A 15567-nucleotide genomic window follows, 5' to 3' on the forward strand; every position below is an offset into this window, starting at 1 on the left:
GCTTGTTGCCACACGGTAATACCAAAAGTCTAGAGAGCACCTTCTGTCCCTCAGTGGGGAACTACTAGAACCAGGTGCCTCCACGCTTTGCAGCAAGGGGAGAGAAGAGGGCAAATGCTCTTGTGTAGATGTGCAATAATCTCAGGTGAACGAAGCAAAATGTGGGACCGTGCATCAGCTCTGCTTCCCTGGGTAAGTGCTTATGTAGTCAGGACATCCCTGGAAAGAGCCCGGAGGTGCTAGGCACCTTGGAACCTCGAGGACAGCGCAGGACCAGGAACTGCGGGTGGGGGACAGACTTTCTTTTCACTGTTTGCCTGTTTTATACTCTTGGTTTTTATTTTACCTTTTTTTTTCTTTTGGAATACTCCATAAGTGTTTTAAAGTTATTCATTTTAAGTAAGGCGGTGACTCTTCAGCCGGCACCATCTCCTATGTTGGGAGATGTTAGGGGGACGGAGCCCCCGCTGCCAGGGGCATGTGTCAGATTGCCTCCTTGTGCGCTGGGGAGAAAAAAGTCCCAGGTACTGCTGGGATAATAAGGACTCTTAGAAGGTTCTTGCAAGATTTTCTCAAATGTCATACACAGAAAGGAAATGAGCCCATGACTCCCTGGCACTGATTAGAACTGGGGCCTCTCTTAAAATATCTCAGTTGTCCACAATTCGGTGGAGCCCCTGTGCCCCTGAGCCCTGGTGTTCCCGACAATGAGAACAGATGTGGTGTTCTGGTGTTAGCCCTGGTGTTAAATGTGGTGATGTGCAGCTCAGGGCAGCCAGAAGAACAGAGAGAGGGTGGCTCTGGGGTCTAGGGCAAGTGAATCAATAGAGGATAAAGCCAGCTTTCCATGTTCTTATAAACAAAATGAGGGAAACCTGGGTCAGTGGTTGAGCATCTGCCCTCAGCTCAGGGCATGATCCTGGGGTCCTGGGATCGAGTCCCGCATCGGGCTCCCCATGGGGAGCCTGCTTCTCCCTCTGCCTGTGTCTCTTGTGAACATAATCTTTAAAAACAAAAACAAAATGACATGGAGCACCTCGTGGGTCCTAGCACATTGGAGGTACTAAGAAAATGACAGGTTTTTTATGGCCCTGTCAGTTGGAGATGACCTATGGCATCCTCTGGCAAAGGCTGGGTTTTGCTCATTTGTACAGAACTTTCTAAACTTTTATTTCGAAAACCGTCAATTCTGGTTAAGCACGAGATGTCATATGCAAGATGTCTCAAAATGGTTATTCCTTTCAATGTTGCTTCCTTTTACAAGCAGCTCTCTTAAAAGAATCAAAAATAAAATCAGCAGTCAGTGGTACAGTCCCCGATCTGCTCCTTCCACACGGGTGTCAGGCTCTCTAAGGGACACTGACCCAGCGACCTATAGCGACCTGTCTGGTTTTATGTAAATTCTTACGTGAACCACTGTGTGCAAGTCGGGTGGTCCACTCGTGATGTGGAAGAGTTAAACCCCCCAGAAAGTAGTAAGTAGTTTATGTGCTGGAGAAGAGAAAAATATGCAGTCTGAGAGGGACGCTTCTGACAACTTATTGATCAGGTCTCTTTCTGTGGATTCTGAAAAGTGCAACCATCAGCCGTGACCCTGTCCTCGGGCAGCCCTGCGCAGAGCAAGAGGCGCACTCGCTTTCTCCCCGTAATGCCCTGCATGTGAGCAGGACTGAGTGTGCTCGATTCATGCCCCTGACCCTAAACCCTATCAGCCCGGTGACGGCCCACTGCACTGGCCGTCTTGAGAGTCTTAAGAGAGGTGTGAATAAAGCTGCAGCCTCTGACAGGCATTTTCTATTTCTTGGACTCAAACTCAAAGCCTCCTTCCTGAGCCAGAACTTGGAAGAGCTGGGGCACCGCGGGTTTCCTTGAAATAGTCACATTCCTTCTGTTGCCTCTTCTCAGATGCATCATCACCCTGGGGTGCCTGGGTGACTCGGTGGGTGAAGCATCTGCCTTTGGCTCAGGTCATGATCCCAGGTCCTGGGATGGAGCCCCACGTCTTGCTTCCTGCTCAGGGTGAGGGGAGTCTGCTTCTCCCTCTCCCTCTGCCCCTCCTCTCCACTTGTGGTCTCTCTCTCTTAAATAAATAAAATCTTAAAAATAAAATAAAATCTTAAAATCTTAAAAATAAAATAAAATCTTAAAATCTTAAAAATAAAATAAAATCTTAAAAATAAAAAAATCTTAAAAATAAAATCTTAAAATCTTATATCAAAAAATAAAATCACATCAAAAAAATAAAAAATAAAATAAGATAAAATAAGATAAAATAAGATAAGATAAGATAAAATAAGATAAAATAAATAAAAATAAATAAAATAAAATAAATAAAATTAAATAAATAAAATTAAATAAATAAAATTAAATAAATAAAATAAAATAAAATAAATTAAATTAAATAAATTAAATTAAATAAATAAAATAAAATAAAATAAAATATAAAATAAATAATAAAATAAAATAAAAATAAAATAAAATATAAAATAAAATGCATTACCCTACAGGTTGGTCTTCTATAGCTCGAGTATCCAGAAGACTCACCTATCCAGAACTGTGCCATGCTCCAGGAGGTGAATGAAAGCAACAAAAGATCCTGCCCAACAGTCACGATTATCTTGTGTATAATTTTCCCACCTATGTCAGTATCCATAAACAATATATTTCCAATACCAATAGCAAGCTCAAAGCTAGTTGTTTTCAGGTGAGGAGGTCATTGCACCTGTTACTCAAAAGCTTCCAGGAGGAGAGAGATCAGCAGGCGGGCTCGGCCACAGCTTCCCTGAGAGCTGATGGGGCGTGATTCTGGGGAAGACAGAGGTAAGCCACGAATGAGTCCCAATGACAAGGGGCTGACCAGGGTCTGGGCAGCAGGCAGGGCTGGCCAGCAGGAAGAGAGCCGGGGGGAGTGGGCTGCTCTGGGCTTTCTGTTCCTGCCCTCAGCGTGCATAACTGTAAGCCCAGGGGTGAGTTACAGTGGGACACTTCTCTGCGGTGAGATGCGGGCCCTGGGCTGACCCAAGTGCAAGGCAGGGAGGTGAGCAGGGGGCCTCCTGGACACGCACAGCATCATGGCCAAACTGAAAGACGTGACTCTGGGCCAGGCGACGGCACTACCAGCCCATGCAGGCCCTTAGGAGGAGATGAGAAGGTGCCCCTTCCCCAAGACACTTTACCTCCAATGGCCAGAAAATATCATAATGAACCAATCTGATAGAAAAAAGATACTTCCCAGATTCTTTCCAAATATTAAGACAATGCATCTTTGATTTTTTTTTTAAGAGAGAGAGAGGAAGAGAATGCATACAAGTGGGGAGCGGGGTAGGGAGGTGGGGCAGAGGGAAAGGGAGAGAGAATCTCAAGCAGGCTCCACACCCAACACAAAGTCTGATGTGGGGCTCGATGTCATGACCCTAGATCAGAACTTGAGACAAAGTGAAGAGTCGGACGCTTAACCACCTGAGTCACCCAGGTGCTCCTATAATATTTTATGTTCTTAGATGAGCCCCTACTGAGCTACTAGCCCACCCATTGACATACGGTCCTGACTGACAACCTGGCTCACAACAGATGCTGGGATGGAGCAGTGGTTGCCAAGGAGAAGGACCAGCACAGCAGCCAGTTTCCAATAGTGAATCACAAAGGAAAAGCAGAAAAAAAAAAAAAAAACAGACACACAAGTCAGAGAGGATAGTTGTCTGGGGGATGCTCAAGAGCCTGAGGCAGGAAAGTCACATACAGAGCACATTTTAGAGTCATTTATCTCCACATTAGTTTAGATTTTTGTTCTAAGTTGTTTTGGCGTTGAAGATGGAACTCGGCTCCTAGCAAAGTCCTGTCTAAGGGTTTGGGTTACGTCTGCGCACCTTCCTGCCTTCTTAAAACAGACGGAATCCAGACAATTAGCCAAAGAGACAGTTCTGAACTAAGCCAGCTTCCTTGAATCCCAGGCCCATGTTTGCTCCCACATTTCAATGTTCCTGATGGGGATATTTCTCCCCCTCAAAAGCTGGACCATCTTACAAATGACGGGGTCTTAGAGTAACTGAAGCTTGTTTCTGTCCATGTTTCTGGGTCAATGATATAAACACGAGTTTCTAAACTCAACCACAGACCCAGCGTGAGGATCTCCTACAGGACAGCTATTTGCACTGAAGCCCCCACTGCCCCCCCCACCATCACCTCCTTATTAAAGTTCTTATGTCTGCATTTTCTGTACAGCTTACATAGCTCACCTTCCTGCCTCCCCTGTGGGTTCTCCTCCAGCAAACCCCGTAAGCACCGCACCTCACTGGAAACCAAAGAAGCGAGCTTGATGAGACCGTGTGTCAATCAATGGCAAAGCCACCTTGAATGGCACCCTGGGTCAGTTGCGGACTCTCCTTGACTTTGCTTGTCTCCAGTTTTGGCACGCTGCTGCCCAGGGGAAAGACAGGGCAGTCTCTGCAGGGTGCATGCTAATTTGGGGGGGTGCATAGGCTGTTGGGAGGGAGGGTGCACACAACTTCTCCAGCAAGTGCTTTGCTCCGTTCACCAGAGAGAGAAAACCTCCAAGCACCTCCAGTTACAATGCACAGAAGGTCAAGTCCATCGGTGGCCCCCCACAAGAAACAACCAAGAGAGAAAATAAAAGAAGAGCATTTGGCCACGAGCAGGGCTGGTGGAGGTCTTCTCTTTTTTTTTCATGCATCAAGCCTTCATCGTCTGACTGCAGGCTAGAGCTTGTGTGGAAATGGGTCTCCGTGTGGGACCCCATACCCCACCCAATCCAGACTTCTGTTCAAAATCAGCCAATAAGTGTTTCAGCATATTTCGGTTCAGCTTCTACGTAGAGCTGTCGCAGGCTAGGAAGGGGGTCCGAAGAGGGGAGGGGGGCAGGCAGATGAGATAAACAGCTCCCGGCAGGGAGGCCGTGTCGGGGACCCACAGGGCCCCGAGCCAAGGCCCAGAGCAGGAGCCAAGCCAGGCTGCCTTGGAGAAGAGAAAGGGGAGGACCGGGAGGGCCCAGGGGAGCAGACAGGCAGCCTAAGAGTCAGAGGGTAAGGATGCAGGGGCGCCCCCAAGGCGGCTGGGCCGCAGGAAAGCCACCAGGAACGAGGCCCTTCCTTCTCCGGAAATGAGACTTCCTGCCAGTGCCAGCCCCTGCTAGACAGTAAACAGGTCTCTTCTGCTTTATGCATCAAACATCACAACCCCGTCTGGCTCTAGAGCAGCAGACCTAATGGGGGTGGGGGCAGCCACCAAGAAATACGGCTGACTTGTAAGTGGGGGCAGCCCCTACCCTCTGCAAGAAGAGCCTTCCCTTTCTGGAACCTTGGCCCAGGGTCGGGGAGGGGAGGCCAGGGCTATTATGTTGTTCAGACGTCTACATGGTGTCAGGACACAAATATGCCCGCGCAGGGATCAGAGGACCTCCGTATTCAGGGAACAGGAGAACAACGCAGGAGGTTCATTACTATTGTTCTAGGGTCAAGTTGCAAAACACCATGTGGGGAAGAGCGCGTGCAAGTCTCGTTTGCAGCGAAGGCTCATATGTGCAATTCCTGCGAAGGGCAGTGAGTAATATCCCTCCTCTCCCAGAGACTATCTAGAAAGGACACTGGATAAATAGAACTGTTTTTCTAATTATGTCATAATCCTAGAGGTCTTAAGGCTGATGAGCAAAAGCCTCCGGATGTACAAAAAGTATTTGGAAGGCAGAAATCAAAACGCACGCACACGTGCACACATATATGCCTGTTTTCTGTAACGTGATTACCTTGAACGCATCACACTGCACGTGGTGATCAAGAGACACCAGTTTTAGGTCAGGATTAGATCGCATCTTTGTACCTTACACTCCAGGAAGTCAGTCCCTGGTTATTGGATCGTCCAATAACCATGCTTTAATCCCAAAGCATGACTTCTACTCCTGAAGCACAAGAAAAGCCTTTTCTTAAAACCTGATGCTGGGGGAGTCCGGGTGGTGCCGTTGGTGAGGCATCAGACTCTTGGTTTCGGCTCAGGTCGTGATCTCATGGTCATGAGTTCGAGCCCCGCATTGGGCTCCGTGCAGAGTCTACTTGAGATTCTCTCTGCCCCCCCCCCCCGCCCGTCCCACTTGTGCTCTTTCTCTAAAGTAATGAATAAACAAATCTTGAAAAGAAAAAAAAATCTTGATGAAAAAGTTCCCCAAAGCAGCCATTGGGGAAGATAATTTTCTCATTAAGGTGTACTTCCTTTAAAAAAAAAACTTTTTTTTTTCAAATTACAAAGGCAATACATGATCACATTTGAAATATAGGAAAGCATATAAAAAATTAAAATCACTGACAAGCTGTCACTCAAAAATGTTCAGAGTGATTTTCCTCTGGGAAGGAGGGTACATTTCCTGTGGAATTATCCACTCCCCCCCCCTTTTTTTTCCATTTCCATTTTGGGTATCACTTATAACTGGACAGAATCACCCGCTTCCACACCAGAGATACAGAAAGACACAGGTTCATCAACACACTATTTTTTTTTTTTGGAGAATTTTACGGCTGCTGACGGCCACTCTTTCCACTTTGCTTAATAATGCTGGCAGGCTTTCATCTCCCCTCCTCTTCTTGCTCTTCTTGGGTGCTCAGACAATTACCAAGGAGGTGATGCCGCATGTTAAAAACTGATATAAAAATTTTTAAAAATCCAGCCAACCTTCCAGATGTCAAAGGGAGCAGCAGAGGAGAATCTTAGTCAAGGCTCCTGCAAAGTGAAGTGTCTGCTGGGCGCATGCGTGTGGCAGGGCCAGGGGCCTCTAGGTCTCATCCCATCACCTTCATCGGAGGTTTTAGTACTCCAGAGAGGGAGGAAGTTTGTTTTCAGTCGCTCCTGCTCCCTTAAAGAAAATGCCTGACTTCCCAATCTACAACCCTTTACCAGCACCTATGTGCCAGGCACTGTTATAGGACACTTGGGATGCAGCGGTGAAAATAAGACTAATGCCCTCGCACGAAGGACCATCCACGTCAGCCCCCCTCCTGTAACCAATGACCATCACCTCCACTTCCACAGCCAATGAGATCACTCCTGCTCCTTCAGCCAAAGAAATCACCTCAACTCCTATGACCAGTGACATCACCTCCACCACAACCCACCACCTCTACAACCAATGACCATCACCTCCACGCCTACAGTCAGTGACCACTACCTCCACCCCAAAACCAATGACATCACCTCCACTCTGCCCTCCACTCCTGCAACCAGTGATATCACCTCCACTACCACATCCCTCCTATAATCATGACCATCACCCCTACTCCAATGCTCGTCCTATAGTCAATGACCAGCACAGCACCTCCACCCCTACAATCTGGCATTCGCCCCTAGACAGTCCACATACAGGCAGATCTTCACGCTCCTACATTTTATTTTATCTTTTAAAGATTTGTTAGAGAGAGAGAGAGAGAGAAAGCAGAGGGAGGGGCAGAGAGAGAGAGACAAGCAGACTCCCTGCTGAGCACAGAGCCCAATGCAGGGCTCAATCCCAGGACCCTGAGATCGTGACCGGAGCCACTTAACTGACTGCACCACCCGGGTGCCCTGATGGTCCTACATTTTAGAGCACCCTCACCCCCACAACAGCTTCTATACGTGGATGCTGGATGTTGGCATGACAGGGGACAAACGGAGCCACCATGTGGTGATGCTGCTTTCAGCATTAGCACGAGTGCCAGTGCGGTTTGGACTGCTGTTTTCTGGCCATGATCTGAATATATACCACGTTTTCCCTTCTGTTCAGAAAGGAGTAGAACATCGTTGTATGAACCTGCTTAAGACTCATTTAATACAATTACGATGAAGATGGGAATCATCAGGTCCTGGAAGCAGCAAATCCTTACAACCTTCACTCTGTGGTCCTGGACTAAAGCCAGAAATTGATTGATTTCACGCTGAGTTGTGAAGGACGTAAACACAATTAAAGAGCCGATCTGAAGTGCTTGATATTGAAGATGAAAGCCCAGGCCAAAAGTGCAGGGTATAAGTTAGAGGTCCTATAACACGCCTGAGGGCTCGGCCTGCAGAACCCCCATTTTTGAGATGCTTTCCAGTTCCCAAACAACTGCCTCTGGTGCTCTCGGGACCCTGGCTGTAAGGAATCCCTGTTTTGCTGCTCAGTGGGGTTGGAGCCAGGGAGGAGACAGGCTTGCCTGCTACACAATACCTCCACTTCCTGACTCTCCCATTCAGCCCAGTTCCTCCCTCCAACCCAGGCAGACACTCGTTTCCATTACAAGATCTGGAAACATCATTTGGGGAAGATATAAATACCTCCATGGGTTCCATGTCAGGAAAGGAAGTGAATTCCAAGGCTGTAGGATTCCCGTGGAAAAGGCTCCGGGTTCTACTTCTCAGTGCTGTTGGGACTGCTGGAAGCACTTCCTTGCCTGGCTGACATCATTTTTCTGGTTTTCCCAGACACTTGGTGTAAACCTCAATCGTGTCAAACCAAACTCAGTTGGAAACACATGGTCTTGTGTGCATCTTCTTCTAAGAATGCTGTGGCCTTTGAAGAACTATTTTTGAAAATCAGAATTGGAGAGGTTCCCCAGGGCCTCTGAAGAAAAGCACATGCCACCCGAAAATAGTAACGAAGAATAAATCAAGCAACACAAAGCCTGAATCCGGGCTGGCCAGGCTGCAGTCATCATGCAGACGCCCTGATGCCGGCTGGCTTTCTCTGCCTGCATCTCCTAGGAGCAATGCTTACACCCATCCCGTCCTTTCGGCTCCTGTCCCCTCCTGAATGACCATCATCTCCCAATGAAATAAACAGGTGGTGTCACACCAGACAAATGCTCTGTTTTCCCATTACTCCCATTTTATGTGGATTTCCTGAGTTATTTATTTCTCGTCGCTGAAAGTAATTCATAAGAAACAAAACATATTTAGTTTATGGGCTTGCCCCGAGAGATCACTTAGGTACAGAAAAATGGAAATATGTTTAACTGTTTCTTAAATGCTATGGTGAGTATCTGCAGCTAGTAAGCATTTTCCTCGTGCCCAAAGAAGGGAGAGATTTTTGTGTGTGTGAAAGTGAGCTTATCATTGTCTTATTAAAAATCGTCATCTTGGAGCAATGTGGGAAAGGCAAAATTGCTAAATAATTGCAAGCTTTTTCTGAGCTGATGTCTAATATACGAGCCTGGGGAAAGGAGAGAGATCCCATGTACTTTTATTCTTCCAGTGGTGTCATGTTTGCTAGGAGAGTAAATCACGTCCTTCTGACAACTTCAAATGTTCAGCTAATACAGCTGAGCATTGTTTTATATAAACTTGCACCATTGGCAGTGAATTATACTGAATTAGTGTAGGATGCACACTTTTCTCCCCATACCACTGCCTCCCCCTTCTTTTTCTGGTCAGGATATTCAACTTATCCTTGATTTCAAAATAGTAGGAGAGTAGGAAAAAAAGATAGGTGATTGGGGGTTTTAGAGATTTAAAAGCCCAAAGGAAACCAATCAGGCTTTCCAAAGCTTCTCTTAGGAAGGGAAATCACCATATTTCCCACTGGGTTCTATCCAGTTCCTACAAACTCTGAGCCATCTTTGTTTCTTATCTTGACGCCTTTCAAAGAAGTCTTTTGGGTCAAGCTGTAGAGTAACTACAGCACCCTTTAAAAAGTGAGTTTTCAGGCAGCGAGTCTATAGGTTTTACAGATGGTTTATTTAAGAAATAAATTTTTTGGGATCCCTGGGTGGCGCAGTGGTTTGGCGCCTGCCTTTGGCCCAGGGCGCGATCCTGGAGACCCGGGATCGAATCCCACATGGGGCTCCCGGTGCATGGAGCCTGCTTCTCCTTCTGCCTATGTCTCTGCCTCTCTCTCTCTCTCTCTCTCTCTCTCTCTGTGACTATCATAAAATAAATAAATAAAAAAAATTTAAAAAAAAAGAAATAAATTTTTTTAAATGGTCATGTTAAACATCTTACTTGTTAGCATTAGGAGAAGCAGGGTGAGGCATGCAAGAAAACTCTTTGTATTATATCTGTACCATTTCTGTAAGTCTAAAATTAGGTTAAACTTGAACTTTAAAAAAGTCTTTTGTGAGAGGTTTAATATCTTCCCAAGAGTTGCAGTTTTTCATAGAGTTGAAAGTCACGTCTCAGTAAAAACTCTGTAATATGACTCCCTATCTCTATATTTGTTGATGTACCAGAAATGGCATAAGCATGTTTGTAAAATCCTGCTCTGTATTTATTAAAACATCCTGATGCATCTCAGCACCGTTCCCAGTTTCCCACCATCTGTTGATAAGTGGAGAAGGGTCATCAGCTACTGAGAATCCCACCAAGGTCAGCTCTGTTAACAAGGTACCTGCAGGGTCCCTCAGAGAGAGCATGGCATCAATTCTCCCAGGATGGCCAAGTTTGCAACATGACATCATTTCAGAGAGGCGGAAGGCATTTGGAATATGGATGATAAGAAGGATTTGGAATTGCACACCAGAGATCTGTGATCCACTCCAGCCTGGGTTTGCCTCCCATTAACTGTGACTGTGCAACAGATCACTGAGTCCACCTGGCCTTAAGTCACTCATCTATACAATGGATAACAACCACCCTGCTCCACGAGGACAAACTGGGACATTGTGCACAGAGAGAATAAGGCAGCGTGCAAGGGTGAGCCTTTGTTACAGTGTACTCGGCCCTAAGGTGGCTCATACCCAAGGCACAAAACTAAAAGTCATATGGATGGACTTGTCCTTTATTTCAGATCTGGGGGCAGGGGGAAAGTATACACCCAAGGACACACAGAGGCAGGAAGACAGCTCAATCCTTGACCCATTTCCCACTCGCATGCCCAGACTGCTATTTCCTGCCTATTGTGCCAAATTCACTAGGAGGCCAGGGAAGGTCAATGTGGGTTATGCTTTGTGGTCACTTTATATGGCAGGATAATTGCTGGCCTTTGGATAGAGCACTCAGCCATCTCTGTGGGCCTGCAGAGGAGGACCTCAAATGTACTCTGGAGGAGGGGATTCTGCTCTTCAGCCCCATGGGGCTTAGTCTGTCCCTTGAATGTGCCATCTCCCTCCTTATGCCATGTCAGGAGTTTTTCTGCTGGGGATCAGGTGAGAGAGAAAGAAGGATATGGAACCACCTGCAGGGGCTGGAGAAGATCTGAGACCTCCAGGGGCGCCTCAGATGAAAAGCAGGTGGAAGGAGACAACACCAGCCCCTGGCCCTTCTATACCTTTCTCCCCTCGAATTTGCAGGGGTGCCCTGACCACTTCAGTCCTATTCAGCTGCATATGAATACCTGCACTGGGATGGGGACAGGGAAGAGGAACACCCAGTGAGATAGGTGCCAAAACTCCACCAACCCAGGCATCAAAGGGCAACAAAAAGTCTTTCAAGGTCAACCCATGCATAAAGATATTTGTAATATTTCAGAAACATCTATTCACAATGGGACTCCTTCTAGGGTCACACAGGTATGTCCCAGAACAGAGGGAGAAAAAGCACTGAGAATTAGCAATGCAAGGGGTTTTCCAACAAGCACGGCAGCTCCCACTCCACCCAGAGCTGGAGCCTCTGAGTGGTGAGCTCCCAAGGGACCCCAATGGTTCAATCTCACCCCATCCCGAGTAGGGTCAGACTTGGACAGGACCTGACCCCAGGACACAGCTGATGTGTGCTGTGGTGAGGCCTCTCCGAGGCCACGGGGCGGCTGTTATTTATACACTCTGGGATGATTCTCTTCCTTCATGAAGATGCCTTTCTCCCATTAAAGCTAATGGGAGTCATGTGGCTGAACTGAAGGCATTTCATTCTCCAGATTTTCCAAAAATAAAATGTGGAGAAGGGAAACATATGTATTGTTTCTATTTGGGCTTGTAAAAACACAAACAAAAAGGAACCAGAGAGATTCACTGTCCAAGAGCTCCAGTTCTTTCTCGCTTATAATAGCAGAGAGGTTACTTGCCATTGAATAGGTTTAGACGGGAGATAATCTGAAATCTTGCTCCACGCACTATGTGAGCACAGTTTAATGAATGTTCTTTTTCATCCCTTGAAAACTACATCCCATCTTGACATTGACGACCAGGACACAGAAAGGTCTTTATTAGCTAATAGACTATGGAATGGTCCTGTATTATGGTTCGAAGTAAGAGGAACTATATTCCGGAGAAGTCTGCTGTAAAGAAAATTACTGAAAGGGGAATTTTGTTTTCCTAATGAGTTTCATTATTCACTTGTAATTACATATGGCAAGGATGAAAAAAGTACCTCTTGGATATAATAAAATTACACTTAAGAACACAAACATCCTTTTAGAGTTAGATGTTTAAGGAGAAGATGGTAATACAAGCTTAATACCCACAGCACCAGGAGCCAATCTCAAAATGTCACCAAATAGCAATACTTTACAGGGAACTTCGGGCCTGCCTTTGTCTCATGTAAGTGTAGTATTATCTAAAATTGGCTGCGTTTGCTCAATCTTCTGTTGGCCAGAATATCTCTAATTTCCATTTAGGACCTTTCTGTTTGTTTTGGTTTTCTCATCACTTGTTCGCAAGCATCTTGAAATGTGGCCATCCCTCCACACACAATTTGGTCCAGTGCTTGGGAACCCGCAGACACAACCAGTCTCTGCCTGGCAATGAAGGCTTCCCCCCAGGAGCGGTGAATGGACAGCAGTCAGCTGTCTCATATATTTGGAAACAACCAAGCGGGACCTGAGCCAGCCATTCTGCCCCTAATTCAGTGAGTGTTTACTCCCAAAGCTAGGCATTTCCTTCCTTCCTTCCCTCCACTCCACAAGCATTCCATCAGGGAGTCCTGTTAACTCTAAAACACCTCAAACCATCCATTCTACTCCACCACTCACTTGTTGACTCTCATTCTACAGACTTTTCCGCTTCCACGTGAGATCTTGGGAAAATGTAAGTCAAATCATGAAAATCCTCTGCTTAAATCTCTCCGGGGGCTTTCATTCCACCTAAAATAAATCACAAACTCCTCGCAACCTGATCTGTCTTTTACCCACCCGCTCGAGCTCATGTGGCTGCCCTTGCCCTCCTCTGCACTGCCCCACTAGCCTTGGTATTATCCCTCGAATGTACCAGCTCCATTCTTTATCACATCAGGGGCTTCTCACCTGCTGTTCCTTCCATCTAAAGTGCTCATCCTTTCCACCTTCACAAAGTAGGCCCCCTATTATGCAGATCTTGACTGAAACATCACTTACTCAGAGATGCCTTCTGTGACACCACCCCCTCTGGAGAAGCCAGGAAGTAGCCAATCCAATCACGCCACCAGATTCCAATGCTTTGCTAAAGCTCTTATCGCCACTCGAAATTTCTCATGTTGTTGCATCATCTATTTGTTGTCCATCTCTATCCATTCACAAGAGTAAGCTCCACAAAGGCATGGACATTGCATTGCTCCCTGCAATACCTAACACACCTAGATGATACCTGGCACCCTCAATCAAGCTTTGTCAAGTGACTCACATCATTTAAGTGATGGATCATGTCTTCCATAAGGACTTATAGTCTGTGAGGAGCCCAATAAAATCTGAAGACTCATTTGCCTACCAGATAATAGGAGACAATGAAGAGTTACAGGATCTGCACCCAAAAGTATCATCAGGGGAATTCTGACAATTTCTTAAGGGAGAATATTAATTCGATAATTCAATAGCATTTTTTTAGGTACCTCCTAGGGTCAAGATTCCTAGTATGAATGACAGATAGAATGTGAATGGAGATATAGCTCTTGGCCCCACAGAGTGGCCAAATTGGGGTATTTGTGACAGAGGATAGATGCCTTCAACCTGAGGATAGTTAATTCCATCCTCACTCTTATGGCAACAAAAACACATAATTCTAGAGGAGCCTGGGTTCTTTCAGTTTCAGTGGCCTCAAGGAAAGGAAAATTGTTTTGAGACGAAGCCTAATCCCTGAATGATAGAGCCATTTCTGCATTCTTACAACTTTTTCTTTTTCTGGAATCATTCACTCCATTCAGGAAGATCTTTGAAGCCTTGCTTATCTTAACTGGACCACCATATTGGCAGGCACTGCAAATCCATATGGCTGAAATGGATGGGGAGTGTGGCGATGAGGTGTGTGTACATCCCTGCTGATGGGAACTGGACATTTGCTAACATTCAAATGCACAGATCTCATTATAAGCATGTCATCATAGACAACAGTTCCGGCCCCTTCCTAGTCCAAAACTTTCATAAACCAAATGACAAACTTGACCAATTTGAATTCACAGTCTCTGCACACTATCTTAGCAGAGGCACAGATGGATAGAAATTTAGACAAAAGCCAGGTCAATGGAATAGTGGAGACAGAAAAGCAAAGAGCTCCATTACACTCTGACTGAAAGCATTTACTTCCTAAATAGCTAGTAGTTGTCATCCTGGCTTTCCCCAGGATGTGGAATTACACGTTTTCCATTTCTGACATGACCACCAATCTAGCCATGTGAGGGCAATTTTCAGGAAGGAAGCAGCTGATCAGCTTTACAGGCCATGTAGACCAGATAGTAAACCCTGGTCTGTCCCTGGGGAGAACAAGATGGTCACATTTTGTCTGTGATTAGTAGGGGGTGGGCGTTTCCTTACAGAAAAAATAGTTCAAATTTTAAAGGGAAGTTTCTCTTCTGGAAAAGGAGTGAAGAAACCATTTTTTTGGTGACCCCTTAATTTTAAGTTTCCTGCACCTGTTACATGAGGTTATTTTTGCTGAAAAATATGTAGCAATAAGCAGTATTCAGAAATTCATTGCATCTTAAGTGACTGTCTGGAGGGCATTGCTGGCTGAGACAACACAACTCAAGACAGTCACTGTATGCAGATTATATCCCTATGAAGCTATTATTAAATCACTAAAAAAAAAAAGGCAGGACTGTTCATCAAGCTGATAGGCATGCAGCTGGCAGGTTTTGAACAAGGTGGGGACAGCTAGGGGTTGTACCGTATAAACAAAGAATATTTCCTGCTCAGCAGGTGGAGCCCAAATGAAATATACTGTTGTACACTTAGCATTCTAGTCTTTGCTAGTCTTTTGACTTGCAGTCTAATTTCTTTTGGTTGAGGAACTAATTCAACTCAGCTGCAGAGACTCTGCTTTTTTGTGCTTTAAGTTTTGTGATGTAATTAATTATTCACATCCAATTACATCATGTTAAAATCCCCCTTCCAGTCCTTTCTCTACTAATCCTAGACTCAGTGTCTGTGTGTTGACTTGATCAAGGCTCAAGAGGAAAGCAGAAAGTTCATTCATAAGCACAGAGGTGAGCCTGTGATCATCTTTAGTGATATTTGGCCAAACACATGCATGCTTTCAGTTTTTGTTGAGATCAGACATATCTTTATTAAAAAATCCTAAGGAAACAGGCCATCTCCAGAATAAGACTTTTACAATTAGCTCAATAAACATGGCTTCCATACCAACTGGATGCAGATATTGCCACTTGAGTCCCTGTGGCACTTCACAGTGCACCCAGAGTGAGGCCTAAAATCTCTGCTGTGGATTGCCTTCTGCACTGGGTCCTGGACTTCTTTTCCATCACCATATTCTGTTTGCA

General features: G+C 45.7%; 1 protein-coding gene across 3 annotated transcripts in view; it reads right to left on the bottom strand.

Annotated features, from left to right (window-relative positions):
• The window catches only part of CUNH10orf90 (chromosome unknown C10orf90 homolog), a 206944-nt gene that overhangs the window by 25449 nt on the left and 165928 nt on the right, over positions 1-15567 (bottom strand). The gene's annotated exons all lie outside the window — the stretch shown is intronic.

Source organism: Nyctereutes procyonoides, unplaced genomic scaffold (genome assembly GCF_905146905.1).
Source record: "Nyctereutes procyonoides isolate TBG_1078 unplaced genomic scaffold, NYPRO_anot_genome, whole genome shotgun sequence".
Taxonomy (NCBI): Eukaryota; Metazoa; Chordata; class Mammalia; order Carnivora; family Canidae; genus Nyctereutes; species Nyctereutes procyonoides.